This window comes from Chlorocebus sabaeus, chromosome 13, assembly GCF_047675955.1.
Source record: "Chlorocebus sabaeus isolate Y175 chromosome 13, mChlSab1.0.hap1, whole genome shotgun sequence".
NCBI lineage: Eukaryota > Metazoa > Chordata > Mammalia > Primates > Cercopithecidae > Chlorocebus > Chlorocebus sabaeus.
In genome coordinates this window covers 57,798,881-57,811,521 of record NC_132916.1, presented here as the reverse complement: position 1 = coordinate 57,811,521, position 12,641 = coordinate 57,798,881, and the positions used below count along the sequence as shown (strand labels likewise).

The 12,641-nt window shown below is 39.6% G+C and overlaps 1 protein-coding gene across 21 annotated transcripts in view; it reads right to left on the bottom strand.

Moving 5' to 3' along the window:
- The window catches only part of EYA4 (EYA transcriptional coactivator and phosphatase 4), a 288,609-nt gene that overhangs the window by 131,440 nt on the left and 144,528 nt on the right, over positions 1–12,641 (bottom strand). The gene's annotated exons all lie outside the window — the stretch shown is intronic.

The window sequence follows — 12,641 nt, the reverse complement described above, 5'->3', positions numbered from 1 at the left end:
TGTCCGCCTTGGTCTCCCAAAGTGCTGGGATTACAGGCAGGAGCCACCACACTCAGCCCAAACTTAGAGGTCTTTCTTAGATTTGATCCTACTTACAGATGACATTTAAGCCTTCTTATATGACATATGGTAGTGAGACTAGTGTAGGTAAAGACTTGAAGAACTTGCCACTTCGTTCCCCAAAATATAAAAACTAGCTCCTCATTCACTCATTCATCCATTCATATTATAAATATTTATTGCACTCCTACTATGTGCCACATACTGTGCTAGGTACCTGACCTGGATTGGAGAAAAAAAAAAAAAATCCCTAAGTGATCCAGACTCTTGAGGTGTCCATGTTAGCATGTAAAAGGAATAATTCTAGATAACCTCACCTATCCAGAACCTTCAAGGAATTCGGTTATTATGGTTTAGTCAAATATTGTGTGTTGCTGAGCTGTGGTCATTTTAAGCAACAGCATATTTTAAATGGGATCATTTTGTATATAAATAATTCTAAAATGTTATGATGTTAAATGTAATTTAACTTTTACTGAGAAAATCAGGGTGACCAACACTAGTGAGAATCATCACACAGTACTAAGGCATATCAGTGTCCTCAGGGATTACTAAAGCATACTGGGCTTCTAGAGTTCATGCCAAAATATCTCATGTGACTAAGCATTTTGCATTCTTACATCTATGCTTCGCTATTTTTGTCTCCTTTTTGTCATTAGACTGTCACTTGTCAATACTATCACTATGCCTACTTATAATAAGAGCAGTCATTTAAATTCACATAATATGGTGGCAGGTACTTTGTTAAACATTTTCAATATATTCCTTCACTCAGAATTTGAAACTATGCATTCCGTAAGACAAAATATTCTGAGACAACATCTCAGAGATAGCTCTATGAAGCCTAGATTTGTCACAGGCTTTTTTTTTTTTCTCTCTCTCTCTGTAATTCTCAAATACGTCTGCATGGGTGAGGTTTGCTAGAAAATTGAGTTTGCCAAGTCTGTGGAGCCTTGGAAATTAATTATAACTAAAGCAAAAGTATTTTTAAAATAAAGCTTATATATACATTTTCCCAACTATTCTTATGTTAGATATTCTCTCATTGGAAACTTAAATATTTAGAAAACGTAGAGCTTAATTTTAGCTATGTGAATTTTAGGAATATAAAGACAGTTATTTGGCATAGTAAGTATGCCCAAAAGACATCAAGTATCAGGTGATAGAAATTCATAAACACATGAACAAAGAACCCATTCATCCATTGGCTTATTGAAAAGCAAATGAGAATACTGTGTAGGTTGCTAAGACAACTGAAATGTGATGATTAAATGTAAGATAAGAAGCAGAATCTCTGTACCGTCAGAAATCAAAATTTTGGAATCTCTATTAAGCCTTCAGTTATATTTAAGACTGAAACTTTAAGAACACTACTTCAGAAAAAGGCTTAAGGCTTCGAGCTCCACTGGTGAAGAATCTTGAATCCTTCTGATCAGGAGAGAGCCCTAGTCTTAGAAGGTATGTGTGGTGTGGCAGAGAGAGGTGTTCCCGGCTGGGGATCAGCCCCATCTTGGAGCAGCGACAAAAGAGGCAATTCGTCCGAGACATTTATTTGAAAATAGTTTATTAAAATTATAAGTAAATATTTCCAAAATATGGAAAAGACTAGAAATAGTAGCTTTTTCTAGAATATTGCTATTTCAGATTTTGAACTCTGGGCTCACTCTATTCTAGCCACACTGTCCTCCCCTCCTCTGTTGCCTGAACATGCCAGGCAGGCTTTTACTGAAGGGAGTGTACTTCCACCAGCTCTCTGCTTGGCTCACTCATTCATTTCCTTTAAGTTTGCTAAAACATCACCCAATTTAAAATCACAGCGGACTCCCCGACCCCCGGCAATGTTCCTGATCCTCCCTTTTTTATTCAATTAGTGGGTATGTATTACCTTCTAACATACTCCTTTATCATGTATGCTCTTGTTTTGTTTTCTGATGTATCTCAAGTATTTGGTGCCTGACCCATAGTAGATGCCCAATCAATAGTACCTTTAAAGGGGAGAAGAAGCATTTAATTGAACTACTGAGAGGAAAACCATTAGATCCCCCTTTCTATTCCCATCTCAAGTTGGCCCAGCATGAAGTGGACCCTAAAAGTTTCTATGTTTCTACTTACATTGAGTCTAGAACTTCTGCACTACAGATGCTCTAAGTGTAAAATAAGGATTTATGACGCTCAATAATCCCTAAGCAATCTTGGTGTATACTCAGAGAGGGTTGTTGCCCTCAATCAACAACATTCTCATTACCCCTGTGACGCAAAGCAGAGTCTTGTCTTAGCTCCTTAGGTCCTCTGGAGAGAAGTCACTGCACAAATGCTGTTTTACATGAGGAAGTACTCTGACCAAATTAATTCAAAGCAGCTAACAGTCTCCAGAAGGACAGTTTTAGACTGCTAATCACAAAGATTTCTGAGCTCAGTTTACTGTAGGAGAGGCTGACCAGGAACATAGCCATTTTCTGGAATTAATCACTAATACATGTGGGGAAGTCAGGCATTTTCTCATCTCTAAAGAACAATGCAAGCTGTCAGAAAGAAGAGACCAGATCCTTCCCCCTGCCACCATGCCTATTTCAAGCCAAATCTATTATTTCATGCTTTATATGCATGTATTTGTTCTTAAATCAAAAAAAATAAGTATCCACTGTAGACAATTTGGAAAATGTATTTAAGCTATGAAAAAAATAGTGTGTAATGCCTCCCCAAAATAATCACAATTTGCTAAGTGTCTCTCCAGCCATTTAAGTAAGTTTCATAGCTGGTCTCCCTGCCTCCAAGCACCTGAGTCACGGTTGATCTGTCATCACCAGCACAATTTTAATTATATCATTACCTGATCAGAAATCCACTGGTGAGCTCTCAACACCTGTAAGACAGCTTGCCAAGTTTCAAATCTGGGCTCTAGGTTATTGATTGCTGATTGCCTTTCTGCAGGTATGTTTGAACATTGCTTTTTTTTTTTTTTTTTAAAGTTGAAATCTAGACACTAATTTTGGCAAAATTGAGGGCATTAGTCAGACAATTATCTAACAACCAAATACAGGAAATGAAGAAAGCAATTTGCATTTGAATTGGTATTTGAGAGCCAAAGAGAAGACTGGGTCCATTGAATAGGAACTGGTCAGCTTGGGGATGGGTATAGGGAGGCCAAAAAGTGGTACAGGAGTTTATATAAAAACGGGAACTGAGTTCCTCTTACTTTGCAGTTTTGCTGCCACTCCACTTAAAGGTCTGTTTCCAGCAATCTCTACTTTCAGATCACGGTTTGTAGATGTCTGACCTATAAAATCAAGCTCGAAGTCTCTATAGTAGTAAAATGAATAGCCACTGAGTTGTCTCTAATTAGGAAAGGGGGGAGTGTATTTTCAATTTCCTTGATATATGCTAGTTTATATATGCTGGATTATAAAGTGAAGGATGAGGGAGGGGTAGGTGCTGGATAAAACTAGCAGGTTAAAAATGTCCTGGGAAGGGAAGGAGTAGAAAGTAGAGGGCACTTGTGGGTTAACTACCCTCATCCTTTGCTTGAAAGCTCCTCCCAACCCAATTCACAGGCTTCCAGAGGTGGCTCCTGAAAGCCACATTTCTGTTTTGTGACCCTGACTCTCTGAAAACATTCCCTTCTCTAGAAATCTGGAACCAAGATAATGAAAAAGACAAGAATCTATTATCTGGGTGGCTAAAGAGGTCAAATGTATAAAATCAGGAGCAGTGTCACGTGAGCATTTTCCTCTTGTTGTGGGGCTCGGAGAAAAATAAGGCTGATCAACCAGAGAGATAAAGACACAGACGGGTGAAGCAAAGGCAACAGAGATGAACAGGGAGATAATCTGTGTCTCCCACACCTTCTGAGATTCAGCAAGCCCTCTTTCCCTGAGTTAAGAAATTAACCCTTGGCTTAGGCACATGCCTGTAATCCCAGCTACTTGAGAGGCTGAGGCAGGAGAATCGCTTGAACCTGGGAGGTGGAGGTTGTGGTGAGCTGAGATTATGCCATTGCACTCCAGCCCTCCAGCCTGGGTAACAAGAGCCAAAATCCGTCTCAAAAAAAAAAAAAAAGTAATAGATACTAAAACCTCCTTTTTCTGCTTCAACTGGCTAACCACAGTAGTTGCAACCAATAAGAGTCCTAACTAAAACAACTAGCAATCTAAACCAGCCACAAGCTGTTCTAAATTGTCTAATCTCATCTACTATTTCTTCACATGGACCAAGTGAGGGACTACTCACCATCCAAAAACCATACCTTTCAATTTCAGCTCCTGGGTTTTTTTGGTTTGTTTGTTTGTTTTTACCTCACTGTGAGTTCTCTTTCCTTCTTTTCTTCAGAATTCATCTATTCTTTGACATTCAGCTATAGCCCCCCAATCTTCCATGAAACCCTTCCTAACCACACTAACCCCAAGTGCTCAAACTGCACTCTGTGCTCTTATTCTCCTCTATCCCTCTAGTGAAATGATTTCATCTGTAGAACTTACCAGATAAGTATTACCTAAAAATAGATGCCCTTGGGTGGCCACAGAGTTCACACATATACGATTTTACTCTATCATATATGTAGGAAATGGAGATAGCAGGGGAGATGGGAAAACATACCTATGTAACTGGTATATATTTTTTCCTAGAATGTTCTGGGACTCATGTTAGAGCCATGCACTGCTATGTCAGTTTGGAATTATAGGAAGAATACAAAACGAGACTCAAGCAACATTTAACGCAGCAAAATAAGGAAATAGGGCCAGGTACAGTGGCTCACACCTGTAATCCCAGCACTTTAGGAGGCCAAGGCGTGCGGATCACTTAAGGTCAGCAGTTTGAGACCAGACTGGCCAGGATGGCGAAACCCCACCTCAACTAAAGATACAAAAAACAGGCAGGAGTGGTGGCGGGGGCACCTGTAGTCCCAGCTACTCAAGAGGCTGAGGCAAGAGAATCGCTTGAACCCAGGAGGTGGAGGTTGCAGTGAGTCGAGATTCTGCCACTGCACTCCAGCCTGGGCGACAGAGCGAAAGTCTGTCTCAAAAATTAAAATAAGGGAACTAGAAGAGTGGACAACAGGTAGCCCAGAAAATCCCTGACCTTTTGTGGGCCGTAATTAGGCACAAAAAGTATATTTTCACATTTTTACTTCTTGCACAAATAAATTTTTAAGGTTATTTGCTCATGCTTCTGTATATACTGTCTACTGAATACTGCCTCATCAATTAACCAACAGGGCAACACCATACGGAAAGTGTCATTAAGAAAGGCTCTCACAGTCTCGGCAGAACAGAAAGGCAGGGTCTAGACCCAAGTAAGTCATGTGAAGACCTACTGAATTCATTCAGAGGTGAGGTGGCAAGATTCTGAACTTTCCCAGTGGCAGTGAGATGAAGCAGGATAAAGAGATTCAAAAAGCATGGCAGAGGAAAATTCAAAAAACACGGCTTCATAGAAAATTGGGGGGCTATAGCTGAATGTCAACTTGATGACCACCAGGATTAGGAAAGGGAGCAAGAAGTCAAAGATTGCTCAAAAGTTCTGAGATGGGACAACTGAGAGAATTATTTATCACTAGAAAGGAAAGACCCTGGGGAAAGAAGTGTAATTACAATTTTTCACAAGTGGAGCTGAGATGGCAGAGAGAAATCCCTGACAAAATTACGCTAGGGATTTGTGGTTAAAAGAGATATTCCAGGAGCAATTGCAAGCCAGATTTGTGTATCTGGAAGTTATTCATTCATGTAACAGACATGTACTGGGGACCTGCTATGTGCTAGGCCATGTGCTGTACACTAATGAGGCAATGGTGAACAAAGGCAGATATGAACTCTAACCTTGTAGAGCTTACAGTCTGGTGAACTGAGGAGGCAATTACCAAATGCAGAATCTCTGAAGGAGAAGAACATGGTACCCCGTGGCCATATGACGGTGGGGCTGGACTAGTCAGCTGGCTAGGGAAGGCTTCCTTAAGGAAGAAGCACTGAGCTTCTTGAGGAGTTTGGCTGCCACTCCACTTAAAGGTCTGTCCCTAGCAATCTCTACTTTCAGATCACAGTTTGTAGATGCCTGACCTACAAAATCAAGCTCTAAGTCTCTATACTAGTGAAATGAATAACCATTAAGTTGTCTCTAATTAGAGAAGAAGGGAGTGCTGCAATCGGTGCAAAACATCTGGAAGATGATTTGAAATGATGTAGGTTCGCTGGGCGCAGTGGCTCACGTCTGTAATCCCAGCACTTTGGGAGGCCGAGGCAGGCGGATCACAAGGTCAGGAGTTTGAGACCAGCCTGGCCAATATGGTGAAATCCCATCTCTACTAAAAATACAAAAATTAGCCAGGCGTGGTGGCGGACACCTGTAGTCCCAGTTACTCTGGAGGCTGAGGCAGGAGCATTGCTTGAACTCAGGAGGCGGAGGTTGCAGTGAGCCAAGGTCGGGTCACTGCACTCCAGCCTGGGAGAAAGAGGGAGACTCTGTCTCCAAAAAAAAAAGGTAAGCAAAGGTGGGAGGGGAAAGGAGAAACTGAAAGGGAAGGAGAGTCCTGTCCTTTGCAGAGAGGCTAGTAGCACTGGTGAATGCAGACCTCCTAACAAGCAGCAGCTCCTGCACACTAAGCAGAAGCAGAAGGACGTGGGCGGAGCATGCTAGGCACTGTGGGCCACATCAAGAGTTGTAAACAGAGATTATACATGAAAAAGTATGAAATGAAAGAAAAGCAAAAGCATCAAGAATAAAACCTAGGGTGCTGAAGACAGTGAGGCAAAGGTTAAATAAACATGGTGTGAAAGAAGAAATGCCACAGTGAGGCCCTTCTTCCTTTTGGCTGCAGCCTATCCTTTTTCCTTAATGGGTTTTAGGATGAGTCTTCTTAATTTAAACACATAATAAGTAATTATTCTCTGAGCAACAATGACAAGAGACATGTACTATTTTATTCTCATTTGCCCATTCATTTAATCTTAGAAAATGATGAACTCTACAGGGGAAGTGCAGAAAGAAGTCAACAAGTGTACAAATAACACTCAGCTACACTGGTCTCCAAAGATAAGATACCAGGAGTTCCCAATGAGCTACTGGAAGGGCTGATTGGGCGCATACATGATAAGACATTTAGGAAACAACAGTCTCTGTTTTGAGACTTTTTGTTGTTGTTTTTTTTTTTTTCTGAGACCGAGACTCACTCTGTTGCCCAGGCTGCAGTGGCATGGTCTTGGGTTACCGCATCCTCCGCCCCCAATGTTCAAGAGATTCTCGTGCCTCAGCCTCCTGAGTAGCTGGGATTACAGGTGCCCATCACTATGCCCAACTAATTTTTGTATTTTTAGTAGAGACACAGTATCACCACGTTGGCCAGGCTCGTCTCAAACTCCCAACCTCAAGTGATCCACCCGCGTCGGTCTCCCAAAGTGCTGGGATTACAGGCGTGAGCCACTGTGCCCGGCTGAGACTGTTTTTTAAATCTGCAATTATCACTGAAATAAGTGACTTGGCAAACACCACAGACAATTATCTGAGGAAATCAGCACAGGATGCCACCATGAACAAAGGATCAAAATAGGCCAGCTACAGAAGACACAATTAACAGCAAAACAGGGGACATCATTCACGCTCATTCACAGCCCCATCTGCATCCACATCTCCAAGAATCCGTCAGCACGCCGCAGAAAAGGTAAAACAAATCAGAAAATCTCCAGTAAATGCCAGCCAAAAATGATAAAAAGACTAGAGAAGCATCCACGTGAGGCCACATTTTGAAACAAGACAAAACACTTTCCAAACTGGGAAGAAAAAGATTAAGCTATAATATGACTCAGGTTAAATAAATGACATGAGAATTAAATCACACTCTTAGAATATTTACCTATTAGAATATCTATCATTTTCAGGGGAAGTATGCCTTACAATTTGAAAGAGGAGGTTTTTAATAATTATTACTTTGCGTGGTGATTAGTAATTTCCTCGGTTCATTAGTCAAAAAGATAATATATGATAATAATATAATTAAGTCCAAGAAATGGTTACCTAATTCTGTGGATTGTACAACCAGATTGTGTTACTGAGAGAATCTAAGGTATTTAGAACTATATCCTAAACTTCCAGGTTTGAGAAAAATGCAAACTGGCAGTAATGATTTTTGGTACTTCTTGGAGACAGAATATCAGGCTAGATGGACCTCTGATTTGACACAGCAAAATACTATGCATGTTTCACAAAGGAGCCCTCAGCTTTCCCTGCTTTGAAAACAATACAGCATTTAATTTTGAGATAGGCAATTGTATGCAGATAAACATTTCAGCCTTCTGGAAGTACTGCAATAATTATTTTGCTAGCAAATCAGTATGTATAATTTAATACAATAAACATTATTAAATCACAATTGTCTACATAATAGGAATTGGGAATTTCATTTTTTTAAGCTGTTGCATGTAGACATTGAATAGATAAACTCCCTGAGGCCCACTTAAATATTACATATTAAACTGAAACTAATTCCAATGCTTCTTTAAAAACCAGAAGGTCATTTTGCCTTTCTTTTAATAATTGGAAAGTTAGTAAAGACTAGGGCAAGAAGACACAGACCAAGGCCATTGCTAATTTCAGGTAATCATTAAGCTCTCAGCAGACTCAATTTCTTTAACTTATGAAGTGGAGAAGAGTCAATCCTCCCCACTACCCACAGAATCTTTTGTTATTCTCCATGTGGAAAAACTATCATCTTAGCTCATACATACCATAAGTTCTTCCTATATTTTGAGATTCTCCTTAGATCTCTTTACTATATTCTACTGGCGACACTGTGGCCAGGATGAAACAAAGCTACTAAAGGACAAGAGCTGGCTTAATTCCTGTTAAGTAACTTCACAGCCCAATTTCACCACAATTTCTATTTCCATTCACTCCCTAATTAACAAAACAAGTATAAAATAAAAATGTCCTATTTTGAGTTTTATTTCCTTCCTATGTCTTTGATCTCTTCTTGATGAAAATGCTAGTCAGTGGCCCAAGAGAGAAAAAGCAAAGAGAAACAGAAATAGAAATTCAACAGAGAAATCATTTGTGTGTTATAGGGACTACTTTAACACAGAGACACCCTAAGATATTTGTAAAGTATGCAATACAAGAATGAGATAAATTATTTCCTCACCTCATTATCAGAAATAAAAACTGCAAGTAGAGGAGTTAAAAAAATAAGATTCATGGAAACTTCTGCTGTAAAATTCATTTTTCCAGGAGCTATTCATTACATTAAACAAGAACCATGTATTTTCGGTGATGAGTCAAACGGGACCCAAATTGGCACAAATAAATTCACCATGAATACAGAAAAAAAAATCAATGCAAAATATCATTTCAGTTTATGTTTTAAGACAGATAGTCTATCTAGTAACAAACTTAATTTCAGGGTAAGGATATTAACTTTGTTTTTCTCATAAATTCGTTTTATGCTTAACATTAGTTTTAGGAACAAAGTCCAACAATAGTACATCCTGGACCTGGTTAGCAACACATAGCAAGGCAGAAAAAGAAAAACATTTAAGGAATGTCAAATTTTACACAAAGCACATCATATCCCTTTCCACATGACATCAAGTTTAGCAGCTTTAGGAAACAGGGAAAAAATACTATCCCTAATGTCTGCCTTACAGTATATACATGTAATCCTATTTCAAAGAAGATAGTTTGGTGCCTTATTTATACTCCATGGGTTTGTAAATTCTCTTTTTCCCAATATACCATTACATCTGCAGCCCAAGCATTTCTTCCCAAAAGAATTAAGGCCAAGCAAGAAAAAGAATTTGCTGATACACATATGTTACTTCAAGATTTCTCTTGACAAAGTCTCCACACCCAATTTTATTATTTCCCTACTGTAAAAACACTTTCCATCTGCATTTTTTCTAATCATTTCAAATCCAAAACCAACATACTATAAAGCTAACTAAATAAATGAATGATATTAGCTTTAGGTTCCAAGTGAGGCAGCATTTTTTTTTTTTTTTTGAGACGGAGTCTCGCTCTGTCTCCCAGGCTGGAGTGCAGTGGCCGGATCTCAGCTCACTGCAAGCTCCGCCTCCCGGGTTTACGCCATTCTCCTGCCTCAGCCTCCCGAGTAGCTGGGACTACAGGCGCCCGCCACCTCGCCCGGCTAATTTTTTGTATTTTTAGTAGAGACGGGGTTTCACCGTGTTCGCCAGGATGGTCTCGATCTCCTGACCTCGTGATCCGCCCGTCTCGGCCTCCCAAAGTGCTGGGATTACAGGCTTGAGCCACCGCGCCCGGCAAATGAGGCAGCATTTTTTAGGCAGTAGGTCTCTGGCTCACATTTTATGCAGATACAGTATATCATTTTGAGTTCAATTCTTTACTTGATATTTGTTTAGAAAAAAATTACCTAGCCCCAAGCTTTAAATCTCAGTCTGATTCTCTCTCTCTGTCTCTCTCTCTTTCACACACACACACACACACGCACACACACACGCACACACACACAGAGATACACATATACACACACAGGGAGAAGAGAGAGAAAATATACATTTTGTGGTTTATTTATTTATTTTTGAGACAGAGTCTCACTCTGTCACTCAGACTGGAGTGCAGCGGCACAATCTTGGCTCACTGCAAACTCCACCTCCTGGGTTCACGCCATTTTCCTGCCTCAGCCTCCCAAGTAGCTGGGACTACAGGCAGCCGCCACCACGCCCGACTAATTTTTTTGTGTTTTTAGTAGAGACGGGGTTTCACTGTGTGAGCCAGGATGGTCTCAATCTCCTGACCTCGTGATCCGCCCGCCTCGGCTTCCCAAAGTGCTGGGATTACAGGCATGAGCTGCCGCCCCCGGCCCTGTGGTTCTTAATGAGCAAAAAAGAATGTACCCATATATGTATGTATTAAAATAATGCTGCCCAGTGTCTATATTAGAGACATTTTTTCTTGTTTGGTTGTCATTTTTTTGTTTTTTGACAGGTTACAAAAATTGAACCTCAGTACATGAATATAATAAATGCTATTTTAAGCATTCCTTGATTTGTTCACTATTCAGTAAATTCTTGTATCCTTTTTGTGCCGAGTGCTCATCAGTATATTTTTATTCTCTCCTTGGTGTTCCATCAATACGTTAACTAAGTGCCAGTTCTGGCACTCTCAGACCTAATATTGGTGAATAAATACAGGATCCAAGAACAGTCACATTTTTATGTTACTGACAGATATTGACCAGAGTGTGGAGATTGGCCATTGCACCACCGGTCAGGAGAGGAGACCTGTTACTATCAAAATGTCTGGGCAAACTTGAACCACCAAATGACTCTAGGTCTTCTTGAAGGTCTTTCCACCTCACATTTTAAGAAAAATTATTGTATTTGTTGCTTGTTTTTGATAGTACAAAGTTATGAAGTTCTTAGAAATTGATTTGCCTGATTTTACCCGTTTATATTATAGATTAGGAAACTTGAAGCAGCAGCTAATCCATGGCAACTAACTGCTGATTTCCAGGAGCTCAGGCTACTTTTCCATTTACAGAGACGTTTATTATAAAATGACAAATATATTTTAAGCAGTCTTTAAAAATAACTATTTTTTCTTAAAAATAAAATTATATTTTTAAGGCCACATGGGCTGGGATTTTCTAAATAAAAAAGAATGATTTAATTCCAGGTTTAAATACACTGAGCTCTGAACTCTTTCTACTTCTTCTCCAACTTAATGATACCAACTATGAACAGTGAATCAGTTTGATTGCTTTCTGTTAGTTTAAAATTTACTTAAGCATACTATTATCTGTCCAAAAATCCCGAGTAGCCTCAAAGTTAAACAATTTTGGTATGAAATATTAATAATAAGGATGATTATATTGCTCTGTTTTTCCTAGCTCCCAAGACCAGCTGCTTGCAAAAATTATCTAATTATGTATATCATCCTTACAAAGCAAGTCATAGGTAGGTCACTTATATAGGTCCACAAATACTTAGGAAGGAGGTGCCTCCAAGGAATAGAGCCCCAGTCTTCCCTTCTCTTCACACATCCTAGAACTACTCTGCTTTGTAGGAAAACATTTAGTGGTTCATCCATTTCCTAATGCTCCAATAATCTAAAACTAGTTAGTTCCATTTTGATAACTAATTATACCGAACAAAGATCGAAGATCAAAAATCTGATATCATATCATATGCTCTTCATGATCCAAAGGGAAAATTCATATGCAATCATTTTAATATAACATGTACAGATCAATTATAGGAATACCAAACTGCATAAAACAAAGCAAGAGTTACTCAAACTATAAGTGGACTATACATAAGATACTCTACAAAAAGAAAAACATAATGGCCATTAATGTTTTTTTTTTTTTTTTTTTTGAGATGGAATCTCGCTCTGTAGCCCAGGCTGGAGTGCAATGGCACAATCTCAGCTCACTGCAACCTCCGCCTCCTGGGTTCAAGTGATTCTTCCACCTCAGCCTCCCGAGTAACTGGAATTACAGGCACCCACCATCATGCCTGGCTAATTTTTGTATTTTTGTTGAGATGGAATTTCACCATATTGGCCAGGCTGGTCTTGAACTCCTGACCTCAGGTGATCCGCCTGCCTTGGCCTTGGCC